Source organism: Chinchilla lanigera, unplaced genomic scaffold, assembly GCF_000276665.1.
Source record: "Chinchilla lanigera isolate Chin_1 unplaced genomic scaffold, ChiLan1.0 scaffold00025, whole genome shotgun sequence".
Lineage (NCBI taxonomy): Eukaryota > Metazoa > Chordata > Mammalia > Rodentia > Chinchillidae > Chinchilla > Chinchilla lanigera.
The window spans coordinates 8,773,021-8,788,912 of NW_004955426.1; positions in this window are offsets into that span (position 1 = coordinate 8,773,021).

Below are 15,892 nucleotides of genomic sequence, written 5' to 3' on the forward strand. Positions count from 1 at the left end.
TCTATGCTCTGCGGGTTTAATAAAATTTAATAATTATATTCAAAAGGCCAGGATTTCCAACACAGATGAACAGCAGGACCTCAGGGCATTTAATCATGGCATTATAAAACAATGAGCATCAAAGGCAGAGAAAGTGAATTGGACAGAAGCCAGCTTTTGAATCAGGAGTCACTACTGTAATAATTAGCACACATCTGTGTCAGCATCCAATCAGGATCAAATATCCTTTTAATGGTCCCAACTCTTACTTAATACTGTTACCATGGTGAGGTGGAAGATTCAGATGACAGCACAAACCTTCAGAATAGAATTCTATTCAGACATCATTAAAAAATACCCGACTCCTCCAGTAAACTAAGCCTGGGACACGAGAAATTAAGTTTTCTTGATAGTGGAAACTGAAAGCTAAATAAGCAAAGGGGTTATACATAAATTCTAAAGTTTTCTGTGCTAATATCAAGAGAATGAGAGCACAAGCCATAGCCGGAAGAAGGACACATGTAATAACGAGCTATTATAAAATATACAAAATATTTTAAAAACAGAATTAAGAAAACTAAGAGTCTGATTAAAAACGATCAGAGATCTGATCAGAGAGTTCATTAAAATACATACAGGTAAGTAAAAGTATATGACAAAATGCTCCATATCATATGTCATTAGGGAAATGCAAATTTAAACAGCAAGATGCTACTATGCTTGTATAAAAATGGCCTAAATCCAGAATATTGAAAACAGCTGTGCTGTTGAGGATGTGGAGCAACAGGAATGCTTGTTCATTGTGGGGGAAATGCGAAAGGATGCTGTCACTCTGGAAAGGTTGTACGTCAGCTTCTTATAAACCTGGATTATTCATAGCATTTATCTAGCAGTCACATTCCTTGTTATTTATCCATGTGTTTGGAGAACTTAGGTCTACACAAAGACCTACACATTGAAGTTTAGCAATTTGATTAATATTTGTACAAGTTTTAGAGCAGCAAGGTACTCCTTAATGGGTGAATGAATAAGTTAATTTGTGATTTATCAGGAAAATCGAGTACTTTTCAACACTAAAAAGAAACAAGCTCTCAAGCCATGAAAAGCTATAAATTGACTTTAAGTAAATATCACTAAGTGGAAAAAGAAAATTTAAAAGTGCTATTGTATGATTTCAATAATGAGGCATTCTGGTAAAGGTAAAGCTATGTATACCAAGAAAATATTAGTGGTTGGCAAGGGTTGCAGATATGCAACAATAAATAAGTAAAGCATAAGTATCCCTAATGTAGATAATCAACTCTGTATGATGTTGTAATAGTGTATAAATGTCAGCACATCTTTGTCAAGACCTATAAAATAAACAGCACAAGGAATTTAAATATTCAAGCTATGCAAAAGGGTAAAATCTTAAATGTAGGAACAGATGATTCCATTATTGAAATAATTCTGGATTCATGGTTTAAAACTATTTTTATATGCAAGTGACTTAATTTTGTAATATTTTAATTACTAGTTTATCTCAGTACCAAAGAATTATGGTTTTTTAAACAAAACTCAAAATGAGATTTTTTATTTTATATTTAAAAATACAGATATTGGGTTATTAACACTAAGACCTGCATGAAAGCTTTCAACTCAAATATCCTATTATGAACAATATTTCATGCAATGAATTTTTAGCTTTATTCAAAAGTATTGGGGTAGAACTCAGCAAGGTTTAATTATGAAATTCAAAGATATAGTCATAAAAACCAAAAATTTATAATAGAAAAGAAAATAGGTGACCTATTTTGGACATTCACAAATCCAAAGGGTAAAGGAAATTTCTGGGAATTGACTTTCACCCAAAATAGTTCATATATGTAATAAATTATTGAAAGGAGAAATGGAAATTATTATAAAGAGTTTTGAAATTGCTTGGAGACAGAGTAATAGGAAATTTTGTGTATACACAAAGGAATACTAGATATTATTTTTAATAATGGCTGTGGGATATTCTTAAAAGCAGAATGTGGGAATGTGTGAGAGATATTTAAGAGCAGCATTGGGGTAGGGGATATAGCTCAGCGGTACACGTGCCTGCCTGGCAAGCGCAAGGTCCTGAGTTTGAACACTGGTGCCCCTCTGCAAAAAACAAAAAAAAAAAAACAAAAAAAACAGCAATATTAAGCATTTCACTGCAGTTACTAATAAAAAAGTTGAATAGGAGTAGTAATCAATGCTTTAATAATACACAATATATAAACACATGTTATTGAACATTAATTTGTCAGAGTATACTTCCTCTATGCTTAACATTATGAAATACACATTTAATGGGATTAAGTAAGTAAAATGTTATGTTCCGATAAAATAATTGCAAAACTACCATAATTACTATTTTAGAATTCTTTTGCACATTATCAGCAGTATTTACCAAGTAAAAGTTAACTATATATCAATCTCTTCATTTCTACACTCAGCAGAGCATTGTGGGTTGAAAAAATGTGTTATTTTAAAGAATATTTTGATAAATTAAAGGGCATATTAAAATGACTTAATAAAAATGATACAATTATCTTTAAAATATAACTTTGCTTAGTACCTCTCCATTTTTAGAATTGCCTATAAATATAGGTATACTGTTAAAATGTAGATATCAATTTAGTTAACTTTGGTATATTTCTATCATTCTAAGAAAGCTCCTACCTAAGGTCAGTTCTACTGGTTCCAGACCATACTTTAAGTAGAAAGTATTTCTCATGATATCCTGACTATTCAGACCCAAAACATACAGAGAAACAAAATCCAGAAGTATCAAGAAGATGTGACTGGCCGTGCGTAGTGGCACATGCATAATCCCAGCACTTGGGAGGCTGAGGCAGGAGGATCCCTATGAGTCCGAGGCCAGCCTGGGCTACAAAATGAGCTCAAGTCCAGCCTGAACTGCATAGTGAGAACCTGTCTCAAAAAAAAAAAGACAAAAAAAGAAAAAAAAAAAAAAAAAGGAAGATGTGACTGATGATGAGTTGATCACTAGCATAGGCACTATTCACATCAGGGCAGGACTGCACGAGCTTCACCCCATCAAACAATATATCTTTATTTGTACATTACCATACAGGTAAAAAATCAAAGAATGTGATATGGAGGGGTAGAGCCTGTTGGTGTCAACAGGAAGTATTTTAATTAAAATTTATGAGAGGGATCTTAAATCCTTAAGTTAAATTTGCAGCAGTTTATCTCTAAAAGCACATTAATAAAATCTGTAGCTCGAGAGTGCGTATGTACTACATGACTTGCCCTTGTGCCATAAACATTTGAAGCTCATCTGTTCAATCTCAGCAGAACAGCTGGGTTCTCCAGCATGATTTTACCTTATCAATCCAGGTCTAGAATGATTCCTTCATGTCCATACAGTCCTCTATTTAGTTGTTGACAAGAAGTTTAACTTAGGTTTTTTTGTAAAAAAATAAGTAGCTAAGAACAAAAAGGAAACTGTTTAAATGTTAGTGCACATCTTTGCAATTGTTATCCTTTGGGTTTGGAAATATTTTGCTGCTGTGGTTCAGGTACTCAGTCACAAGTTTAAATGAAAGAGTGAGTTAAGACAGATCTGCAGTGTAGTGGTATACCCATCAATACCAATGGATATGGTCAAGGAGGCTCTAACAGTTTAGGTAATTCATTTATTTACATTAGACCTCATAGAGTAATCATCCCAACAGAGCTCCTTAACCTGTTGTTATTGGCAAAGGGCAAATTGGCAAATTGTAATCCTCAGGATAACATTAGAAATGAAAGAAACTCTTTGAGAGATCTACATCTAAAATATTCGCCTCCATACTTTCTCACTATAGAAAGGTCTCAGAGATAGTATAATCTTCATTAATTGCTAACATAACTCCTTATACTATTTAATAAAATCAAATCACATTCCACCATGGATTAAAATATTTAAAAGTTAGTGATCAACAAAGTCAGTATTCTCTAGTGTAATATATAATACTCTTTGGTTACCTGTTTACCTGTCTATCTCTCCAGTGTCAAAAGCTCTCATTTCTTTAGAGACCACACATGGCAAGTATTTTTTTCTATATAAATATTCTATGTTCCCATGGTCAGAGTTTCTTCCCTTTTCCCACACTTCTTTCTTGCATACTTTACCTAATTTTAAGGACAAATCAAGTATTGGGTGCTCTGAGTTTCCTTGTTAGATGAAGGAAATAAAGGCAAAATTAATGCCTGCTTTATTGTCTCTCCATTTTGCAAAGCACTGTGATTTTGAAATAACAGCAATTAGTACACACTGTAGTACTTTTACCTTTATAGAGGTGGGAAACTTCCAGAACCTTCCATTCGGTTCTTCCTTCCATCATACCCTCACTCTGAGAGTCAGAGATCTAATATAAGGATGCTACTGTTGGCCAACTATTTTTATATTAAGTATACTTTCATGAATTAAGGAGGCCAGTGTGTATTTTGAATAATGAGAAATTGATATTACTTCTAACCTTGAGAATGAATTTTCAGGAGTGATTTCTTCTTTGTCTGTTCCCCTTAGTGTAAGTGATACTAGGTTCGTTTGAAAAGATTTAGAGGGAAATTTACAAGTGTACTTGCTGCAGAGCGGGCAGTCTCCATGTAAGAGGATCAAGCATCCGGATGACGTGGCTTTATACACTTGAACTGGCCTTGTTTTGCCATATGAATTAAGTGGATGGGCCCATAAAGCTTTCTTCATTGTGAAAGCTCAAATTCATATACTTAGTAAAGTTTTATTAAGAACACTGATCCATTGATGAATTCCGGGGATCCTGCCAATAGAAACATCCAGATTAACACTTCATTCCTTGTGTTTATTTAGCAAGTTCACCTTCTGAGCTCTGGCAGTTAGGCATTGCTTGGTCTTTATTACTATGGAAACCTTACATCTCCAGGGACACGAGGGAGTCCATCTCAGCAGTGTTATCTCCCAGCATCATGTCTGATACTCGGAATGCACTAGAAAACATTGCAAGCAGTGATTAAAATACTGTGACCCTTGCAGCTATTTATGGTTTCAATATTAAGGTTAGTATCCTTTGAGCTTGCTAGGTAAGAATGAGGGCAGAGAGTAGAAAACGCATAAATTGGCTCCAACATTCTTATCTCACCCTTCCTATAAGTTATGATGAATAAATTCTGATATTTCAACCACCTTGAGGGTAGTTTACTGATGAATACAGATGTTCTCCAATTTACAATGATTTGATGCAATTTTTGCTTTTTTTACTTTAAAGTGCTTAAAAACTGATACATCCTCAGAAAAAAATGCACTTCAAAGTCTGAAGTGTGCTTTTTTTCCCCCAGGCTTCCATTGATGCCATGATGCTTCCAGGCAGTCCTGGGCAAGAGCAGGGAACCACATTTCCCAGTCAGCCACAAAATCCGGAGGGAAACCATCTCTCTTGTGTTGCTAAGATATATTAGATATAGGAAATGCTTTGCAACTTGGACTATTTACAATTTACATGGGCTTCTCAGGTCTCACCCCATGGCAAGTTGAGGGACATGAGTACATATTTCAGATGACCAAGCAAGTAAATTCTTAATGCTACTTTGTGGAGTGGAAACAAATGTGTTAGAAAAGGGTCTTTGGCAGGTATACTCTATAACTAAATTTAGCGGGACTCAGTGTCATATTTTGTAATATTTTATCTAGTTCTCTCAGAATCTAGTGCCTCACATAATCCTTATTACTTTTGTGATATTAATTATCTATTCTTAAGTTAGATATTGTAAAAATCCCCCTGGAGCATGATGAACCCTGGGTCTAATTAGCAAGGTCAGGAGATAGAGGGGAATGGTGCATCTGAAAGTAAATCTGCAGCCTGGCAGGGCAAGGAGCTCACGTAGTTTATTACCGGATTTGAAAGCCAGGGGAACTCGGTTTCCTCAGGCTGAGAAAGGGAAACTGCTTCTGCAGTCAAGAGAGGCTTACAGGAGCTCAGCATCTTAAGCTTCTCAGCTTAACACACACCCACTCAGATCGCATTAGAAGCTGATTCTCTTATAATGATCAGATCTAACAATTCTATTAAAGCCATGTTCTTTATGTGTGGTTTTAGTTTGTTTTCTTGTTTATTTGTTAGCTTTCAAGTGTACTTAAAACAGTTTTATTCATCTGTACGGTCTTGTGATCAGCAGCAGGAGCAGCTCTTACAGGAAAGTCACCAGGTAGTCACGGGAGCTGTGCTTTGGAAGGCCCTGCCACCCAAGAAGACATAGTTGGATACTTGATTAATTGAGACAGTCCTTGTATGTTTCTGGTTCGAAGTACATGGTAGCAAATAGCTCAGGACTGTCTGTGCTCAAGGCCAAGGACACGGGCACTCCAGTTGCTTAGATACAGCAATGAGAACTCATGTAATTTATTTCTAATATCAATTGTGTTATCAGCTTGAAGTATGAACTCATTTCAGTGAGTACTAACTCAGGAAAAGTGAGAGCACCACAGTTTTTTTAGCAGGAAGTTTAATACATATGATAGGGAGCTGAAAATACAAGACGGGAGCAGTGACATGAAGCAATTGTAAGTGCTGGATGCAGCCATTACCTGTGAACAATTGGATGAGGAAGACTTCCTTGGATTTCCCTGTGATTTGTTACATTCCAAAGATGCTTTTAAAGAAGTAATAATAAGGAGACCTTTAACTGATACTCCCTGCCCTGAAGTATATTTTTATCTTTTCTTATTTTTTGATATTTTTTAAATTAACACCTGCTTGTGGTGTAGGAGAGGGAGTGGGTACATGTGTGACACAGCTGGTTCTTTTTTCATCCCCTTCCCCTTTTCTTAAACAAAGACTTTGGAATATTTTGCTTTCTCAATAACAGCACTTATTCAAGACATGAGAACATGAATAATGGAAGAGAGGAACAATGAGCTACAGAAAAATCTCTTTTCAGGGACACAATGAGCTTACTTCTAGGAGTATCACAAAGCTGAAAAGAGGAAGCAAATGTTCTTTAAATTACCTGGCGCTACTGAGGTTAGGGGCACTAGATATACAGAAAAGAGTGGCAAACAAGGAAAGAGAAGGTACTTTCTCCCCTCCTGCCATCTTAGTATGCAAAGTATTTCTTGGTAGAATGAACTAGGCAGCTAGCCACACAATGTTCTTTCAAAAGCTTCAATTCAGCACCTCAGAAGAATGCACAGAAGGGTATATTAGGGTGGAAAAGAGCATAGCTAAAGATTTCTGCCCTGCCTCCTTGAGAAGCATTATGCATTTTAATCTGTCTTTGCAGCCATACAAATCATTATAAATAAAACATGACTCATTAATTGCTCAGCAAATGTTTCTTGAGTGACAGAATGAAGGTTGGTGAGACACCTTTGATTAATTCTCAAGCACTACAGATCCAGAAGCACGTATGTAAAAGTGACTGCTTCTGTTGCTCACATGACTCATTGTATCAGTTATTTTTTAAGGTTCTAAACTCTATAATCTCAATGAACCACTTGGTCAACTTGAAATGTATTTGTCATTATTGCCCTTTCCATAGAGGGTAGAATTAAAGATGACACATTTCTCCAATAAGTTCTGTAAATTTCTAGAGTGATCATAGCCATACAACACAGGATGGAACAATGCATGTCATAGATAGAAAAACCTGAACTTGAAATTCAACACTTCTGTATTTCCCTGTAAGAAATGAATTTTAAAACTGGGCTTCATAAATTTATTTTAGGAAACTTCTAGTGTTCTGAGTGGTAATTGTCCTGCTTCATATCAGATAATTGTCCCCATAGATTCGAGAAACACTATCTGTAGGAGAAGTCTTGGCAATCATTTGGTCAGTTCTCTAATTCTATCTAAGAAGTGAAGGCTGTATTATCTATCACAGAAGCTTTCAATAACTACCTGGTAGAAATGATACCCTGGGTGCCTCTACCAGACGAAAGCTAAGTTTATACAAAACAGTACTAAAAATTATTAAGCAAATGTCAAGGGTGGACATTTCAAAGTGTAGGTAAATTTTCTAGGGATAAGTGTGTGTGTTGGTTTGGGGGTTACTGTTGCAAGGAGAAATCATATAGTACAGGGCGCATATTTTATAAGGTTATTTATAATAGTCACCCAAAGAATGATATACAAGAGAGTGCAGGAAGTCTGTCCACACACTAAGACCAAGGAATCAAGCCAAAGACCTGGATCCAATGGAAATGACTTGCATGAGGCCAGCTGAAGACCTAGAGTTCATAACAATGCCTCCCATGAATCCAACTGGAGGCCCAGAGCCCATGACAATATCTCATGCAGGCCTGTTTCATGGATCTTCCTTGGCAAGGCCCAAAGGTCATGGGTGGAAGCTAGGAAGTCTGTGCCAGAGGGATTAAGAATCTGTGCTAACAGGCTGAGGGAATCTACACTGGAGCCAGGAAGTGCTGAGCAAAGTAAGAACTAGAGTTCCCCTGCGGGGTACCACAGCCATCCTCAGCAACAGTGAGGTCCCGAGCTCCTCCAATGATCAAGATGGCCGAGTTCCCGGAGGGAAGCCAATGCAGCAAGCTTCTCCAGGAAATCAGTAGTGCACCATCTTCCCCTCCAGAGCCAGGAAACAATGTTTAAAGTGAGGACCAGAGCTCCCGGAAAGTGAAACAAAGACATCCTCAGTGCCAACAAGGTCCTGAGTTTATCAGAGGATGAAAACAGCCAAGTTCATCGGGATAGCCAGCATGACAAGCGCCTCCAAAACAACCAACAGCTTCTTACAGCGTCCAGCAGCTCCCAACAGTCTATTTCTGTTTCTTCTCCAGTTCTGCCTCTTATGCTGCTGGCATCAGTCTCCAGGTGGGCCTCCCACACTCAGCACCACGCTTACTCAGTTCATCTGGGGGTTATAAGTTGACCACTAGTTATCAATCCACTACAGTGTGTTAGCAAATATACCTGCACACGGAGATGCAGACAATGACAGAAAAACCAGAGAATGGCTCACATGTGTCTCTGCATTGTTTCAAGAAATCTTGCAATATTTAGTGTGTTATCACATTTACCCAAATGTTTGGTTCAAATCTCCACATTTTTACACTAAAAATAAATGCCCTGAGAGGGAATATAAATAACTTCTACATTGCAAATTCTGCCTGAAATTGCCCTATTTCAACTAGAAACATTAAATCTTGTTAATGAAAAATGTTTAAAAATATGGTTACCACTTATGCATTAACAGATCTACCTATTTTTAGGGAGTTAAACATTAATCCACCATCCAGAAACTGTTTCTTCTGAGTGAGAAGACAAAAAATTGATTTGGTTTCAAATTTTGTACATAGTCACATTTGCATAAAGTTGGACCACAGGATTTTCTTGATCTGTTAGATTTCCCTCTATTTCTAATGAAAAAAATGAGTGATACAGGAAAGAAAAGTTTAAGCAAAATACATTTTCAAGAGTTAATGTATCTTTCACTAAGATACTAGTTTTTTTATTACCTCAAATAATATACATTAAGAACGACAGTGAAAATTGTGCTTTGAGGACAAAAGCAAAACAAAACAACATCAACAAAAAATAAATGCAAAGGCCCATCTTTCCAAATCTGAATCACACAATCAAATAGAAGGATGAAATGTAGACTCAGCAAACGCTGAGTTAATAATGAAAGCTTGTATGTGATTTTCAGTATTGAAATTCTCAAGAAAGAGAGGTAGAAAGATTAGTGATTCTTGAATTCATAGGCAGGGTGAGAAAGATTAATCAGATAAAAACTAATCAAAGATGTAAGTGGAAAGTTGGAAGAAAGCAATTGGATAAGGAAGATGTGTCTCACTTACAGCCAGAAGTGCTTGAAAATATTAGAAACTCCAATCCTGAGAAGATTATAGAAGAAATTTGGTCTGCTTGAGGGTTTTAGATTTTCTCTTATAAACAGTATGAAGCCAGATAATTTCATAGCTGTGTATAAATATGGTTAGACCATACCTGAAAACACTTGAACAAAATCAGATTGAAAATTTCATAGTTGTCATGTTTTCACAAACAAGAAGGTCTAAATAAGGGTAGTTTCTGAGTTATGTGACTATCGATATACCTTAAATGAATCATACTGTTTTTATTTATTTATTTTTAATTTTACTAGTACGTGTTAACAGTACATAGGAGTCATATTCATCACGGGGTTTGGTATTTGAACATGGGTTTTTTATTCTTTCTCCTACCTTCTCCCCACCCCTTCCATTTCTTGGTCCATTCCTGTTTGGAAAAAAATAAACAACAACAACTACCACTTAATTTCCTGTTATCTAACTTTTATTTTGCTCTTTATTTCTACTTTAGGTTTCTCATAAAAAGGAAACTATGTAATATTTAAGCTTGTGTGACCGATTTATTTTAATTAATATTATGGCTTCAAGGTGAATCCAACTTCTTACAAATCACTCACATTTATCCTCCGTTATGACAGCATAATATTCCATTTTGCATAAATACTATATTTTCTTTGTCAACTCCTCTGTGAATACATATAGTCCTCTTCCAAGATTTAGCTATTATTAGTTGTGCTGCTATAAACATGGAGATCTTAGTTTCTTTTAGCATTCCTAGGACAAAATAATCACCATCCAGGAGGAAAGTTACCCACTGACCAAGTTGAATCATTTAAATATAGAATGACCAAAAACAGCATATTTTTCACTTTTGTAAGATAATATAACAGGAAATATATGAATGACATTTTCTTCAAATTTCAGCCAGTTGATTGAGAATCAGCTCTGTGAAATGACACCTGTCTGAGCAACATTTGGGATATTCAGTACATAAACATGCTGCCTGAGTAATACAGGGTAAACTGTTAAGTGGTTAAAGGAAGAAAGGTTTATTTTGCCTCACAGTTTGTAGATGTTTCAGTCTATAATCAGCTAGTTTCAAGGCAGGGCAGCAAGTCATAGGGACATGACAGAAAAGAAACAGTCCATGGCAGGGTAGGCAGGAAGCAACAAGCAACAGCAGCAGTGGTAAATCTGCCTTGTTTCTTTCTCTTCATATTCCATCCAAGCTATAAACCTATTGATTGGTGACACCGATACCCAGAGTGGGGCTTCCATTATCAACACCCTTAATTCCACTGCTACACTCATAATCCGCATTCACACACTTTCAATCCTATCACCTATGAAAAGCCCCTCTTGTGAGCACATGAGGCTTTGGGCAAACATTGAGATAGAAGCCATAATGTTCTGCTCCTGATTCCCAAAAGACTCATGCATATCCCTTTATGAAAAACACATGTAGTCAATCTCCAAGAGTTGCCAAAATCCTAATAGTATCACCATTGCTGAAAAGTTAATGTCAAAGTCTCATCTGAGATTTAAGGCAAACTCTTAGCTGTGAGACCCTGCACAAATGAAAAAAAGTTAAACACATCCAACATACGATGGTACAAAATAAACATTGCCATCCTAAAAGGTGCACATAGGGAGATAGAAGGAAATGGGATCACATGTCCAAATCTAGGGCACTCCATGGTAAGATGTAAACTCCAATGGGCTTGTGTGGCTTCACCTTTACTGCACTGCTGGCAGCTGTAGCTTCTATGGCTTCTGTCTTGGATGAGTTCTGCTCATTCTTTCTAGCTCTCCTCTGATGATCCATAATCATGGCTTCTTTAGCATTATGGTGTCTCCACTGTTCCTTTGGCTTTATACTCACAGTATCATGCACTGTCCTCTCAGGGGCACACTGCCCAAGCCTCCTTCTGAAATCTGGGCAGAAAGTAATCTAACCCCACAACTCTTGCATTCTGCGTGTACCTAAAACTAGCACCACATGGGTGATGCCAAGGTCTGCAGCCAGCTGGAGCAGTAGCTAGCTTTTCTTTACTCAGCAGTAGCAGTAGTAAGCCTGCCTTCCTTCTTTTCCCCTTATATTTTGTCCAGGCTATGAACCAGTTGATTGGTGCCACTCACACCCAGCGTTGGGCTTCCATTTTTCCTTACCCTTTAAACACAGCATCACACCCATAATCCATATTCAAACATCCTGATTATAGGCACTTCTAAAAAGCCCTACCTCTGACCACATGAGGCTGTGGGGAACATCTAGATATAAGCCATAACAATGAATATGTATATATTAATTTAATATGATATTTTTAACTTTCACAGGAATGGCTGGTTTAAATGGAACTTCTATTTTTTACTTTTTTGAGAAATCACTACATTTATTTTCAAAATGGTTGCACTAGTGTACATTCTCAAGAACAGTGTAGAAGGATTTCTTTTTCCCAAAGCCTTACCAGTATTTGTTATAATTTGATTTCTTGATATTGCCATTTTTTCTGTAGTAAAATAGAATCTCAGTGTTTTTTCAATTTGCATTTCTCTAATACCCAGCAATTTTGAATACATTTTCATGTAGTTACTGGTCATTAATACTTGTTCTTCTAAGAAGTTTCCATTCATTTGAGGTGTTCATTTTTTGGTTATATCTTATATTGGGGGGGGCTATTTTTGAGAAGTTCTTTTTTTTTTTTTTCTTTTTTTTTGGTTTTTCTCCGGTACCGGGAACCGAACTCATGACCTTGCGCTTGCCAGGCAGGCGCTTTTGCCACTGAGCTAAATCCCCAGCCCCGAGAAGTTCTTTATATAATATGGTAAATCTTATTCCTCTCTTCAAAATTTAGCTGGCAATTTTTTTTTTTCAATTTTGAGTGTCTTCTTTTCACTTTATTATTTCCTTTGTTCTGCAGCAGCTTTTTAATTTAATATAATCCATTTCCTAATTCTTGATGTTATTTCTTGTTCTATTCACAAAGTCCTTGCTTAAGTTTATGAATCCAAGAGTTTTATCTATTTATCTTTTAGCAGTCTAATTTGATACATTTTAATATTAGATGAGTTCATGGTGAAAGATTTCAGTATAGCTTTCATTTTCCTGCATACGTCCGACTAGTATTCCCAGCACCATGTGGTAAAGAGGCAATTATTCCTCCAGTGTATGATTTTATCAAGTATGAGATGGCTGAATGTGTATGGGTTTGTTTCTGTGTCTTCTGTTCTGTTCTGCTAATTCACGTCTTTTGTTTTGTTTTGCTAATATCATGCTTTGTTCATCACGTAGCTTTGCAATATTCTCTACATAGAAGAAGTAGATATAAAATCATAGCATTTTAAAACTGTAAAATTATTGGTATTTTTCAATAATTGACAAGTGTTATGGTTTGTCTGTGTGTCCCTCCAAAGCTTCATGCGGCCAGGGGGCAGGCTTTTAGAGTTGATTGATTGTGGGTGTGAGAGCTACATCCACCCTGGGGTGAATAGTTTGCATATGTAAGGGAGAGGAAAAGAGTACTTGAGGCCATTCCTCCCCCATTCCTCGCTGGTGTGTGCTTGTTGCTTTTGCTGTGTTCTGCTGCCATGAGCCATAGCTCTCTGCCATGTGCCGCTCTGCCTTATAATCTGCCAAGTATGGACTGAAACCTCCACAAACTGTAAGCGAAATAAATCTTTCCTTCCTTAATTTTGTGCGTCAGGTATTTTGTCCCAGCAATGACAGAAAAGTAACCAAGACAACAAGTGAAGCTTTGATTTCTTTCATCATTTTATTTTGTACTATCTTTTTTCTCTAGGTCAAAGTTATAAGTAGCAACTGTGTATTTATAGCACAAGCTAGTGTTAAGGTGGCCTCTGATTGATACACACACACACACACACACACACACACCCTAATCCTGGAAAGGTGAAAAATACATGCACACAATTTGAAAGGTAATATTGCCAACTGACTGTGGACAATTTTGTTTGTTGGTTTGTGGTTCTGGGGATTGGTCTAAGGGCATTGCCACTGAACTGTGTCCTCAGCCCTTTTTTTTTTTTTGAAATCAAGTCTCAATAATTGTTCATTTTCTCAGACTCAACTTGACTTAGACTCTCAGAGATGTGGGAGGTCCCACCAGGCCTGGTTACTTTTCAAAGATCCTTGAACCTTACTGTTAGTTACAACATACTGTGTGTATCTATTACCAATAAAAAAAAGGAAGATGTACAATAGACCTGTTAGAATTAGCAACATTCAGAGTTCTAAGACTCTGAGAAAACTCAATTCTGATAAATTATGGAACAGCAGAAATTCACATTGCAAATAGATATAGATACTTTGGGAGACAATTTGGCAATTCCTTACATAACTTAACATATACTTAATATCCCAGAGTCAAACTAACTGGTGTTTTCTGTCCCAAATGAGTTGAAAATTTAAGTCTACCCAGATGTCATCTACAAATATTCATAAAAAATTCATTCATGATTGCTAAAATCAGAAGCAAATAAGATGTTCCTCAGTATGTAAATGGATAAACAAATTGCAATACACACAAAGGATACATTGTTCAACAATAAAAGAAGTGAGCTACCCAACTATGAAATGAAATAAAAACCAAATACCAGCTGGTAAGTGATGGAAACCACTTAGAAAAGCATATATGTAATTTTAACTATGATATTCTGGAAAAGCACAACCATTGGCACAGTGAAGATATGATTATTCTTAAGGGCTCAGGGTAGGAAGGGAGATAGGGAGGAGTACTTAGAGGAAAAGAAAATTTTACAGAAGTAAACTGTTATGCATATTATAATGGCAGATATTTGTTATTATGCACTTTTGTCAAAACTTAGAATATATAATCTAAAGACTAACCCCTAATGGGAAGTACCAAGTTTAGTTAACAATGTCTTATAAGTCTGCTTTATTTTTATTTTTATTTTTATTCTTTTAAAAAAAGCAAACAATGCCAACAGTGCCTCAGTAAGTACTGCAAGTGTACCACATTAACATAACGTGATAACAAGAGGAAAAATTGGGACAGATGGCGGGGAAAGACGTAGGAATGAGAAGACAAAAGAAAATTTTATTCTTTCCCCTCATTTTCCATAAGCCTAAAATTGATCTAAAAATATTCTATTCATAAAAAATTGAATCCTTTTTATGTGGAAGCCATTGGCCATGGCCGTCCTAAAAGTGTATTGTTCATTTATGATGGTTGATTGTCTCTGCCAAGCATGTTGAATACTTCACATTATCCACCCATGAGTAACAGATAAGTAATACTCTCAGTCCATGTTATCCATTTTATAAACAATGAGGGTCCTGGTCTAATTTGTGATGTTAGTCTCAGGAATCTTTGGCAAATCCTTTCATCTGCAGTGTAGAGTAACTACAGTTTGTTGTTCAACTAGGCTCAAGGACTAAATTTTATGATTGAAGAAAGTATTCTAAAGGACAGCATGCAGTGTGACAGAGGCCTCAGTTGGTTCCATCTAAGATTGAAGATAAAAATTGTGATATAAAATAATGAAAATATTTAGTATGTAATAACATTTTATGTGCATCAGTATTTGGAGAGGGATTGACTATAATGAGGATATTTGTTCAAATTTTCATGGAAGTTATAGGACACAAAGTATGTCACATAATACAGGTAATTAATTTCATGTACTCAAACTGGTATGCACTTAACCATAACCATGACCGTATGCATAACTCAGTTTTAATACATTTAGTTATTTGTTTGGTTAATACTGATTTTTTTTTTCTGGTATTGGGAATCGAACTCACAACCTCATGCTTGCCAAGCAGGCGCTGTGCCCCTGAGCTAAATCCCCAGCCCCTTGTTCAGTTAATACTGATAAACATGCTATTCAAACAATTTAAGCAGCTATACCCATATACACACATACATCCTTACCAACCACATACATAGTTTAATTAAGACAAGCCCAAGGGTAATTCTATAAAGAATACAATTTAGTTCATTGTTAGTAGTAACAATAACAATTATAAGTAAATATATGCTTCATAATTATTAATGCCATATATCGATTTTCATTAGAACTCCATGAAAGTGACATCTATTTTATTTTCAGCTTATTAAGAGCTACCATTTT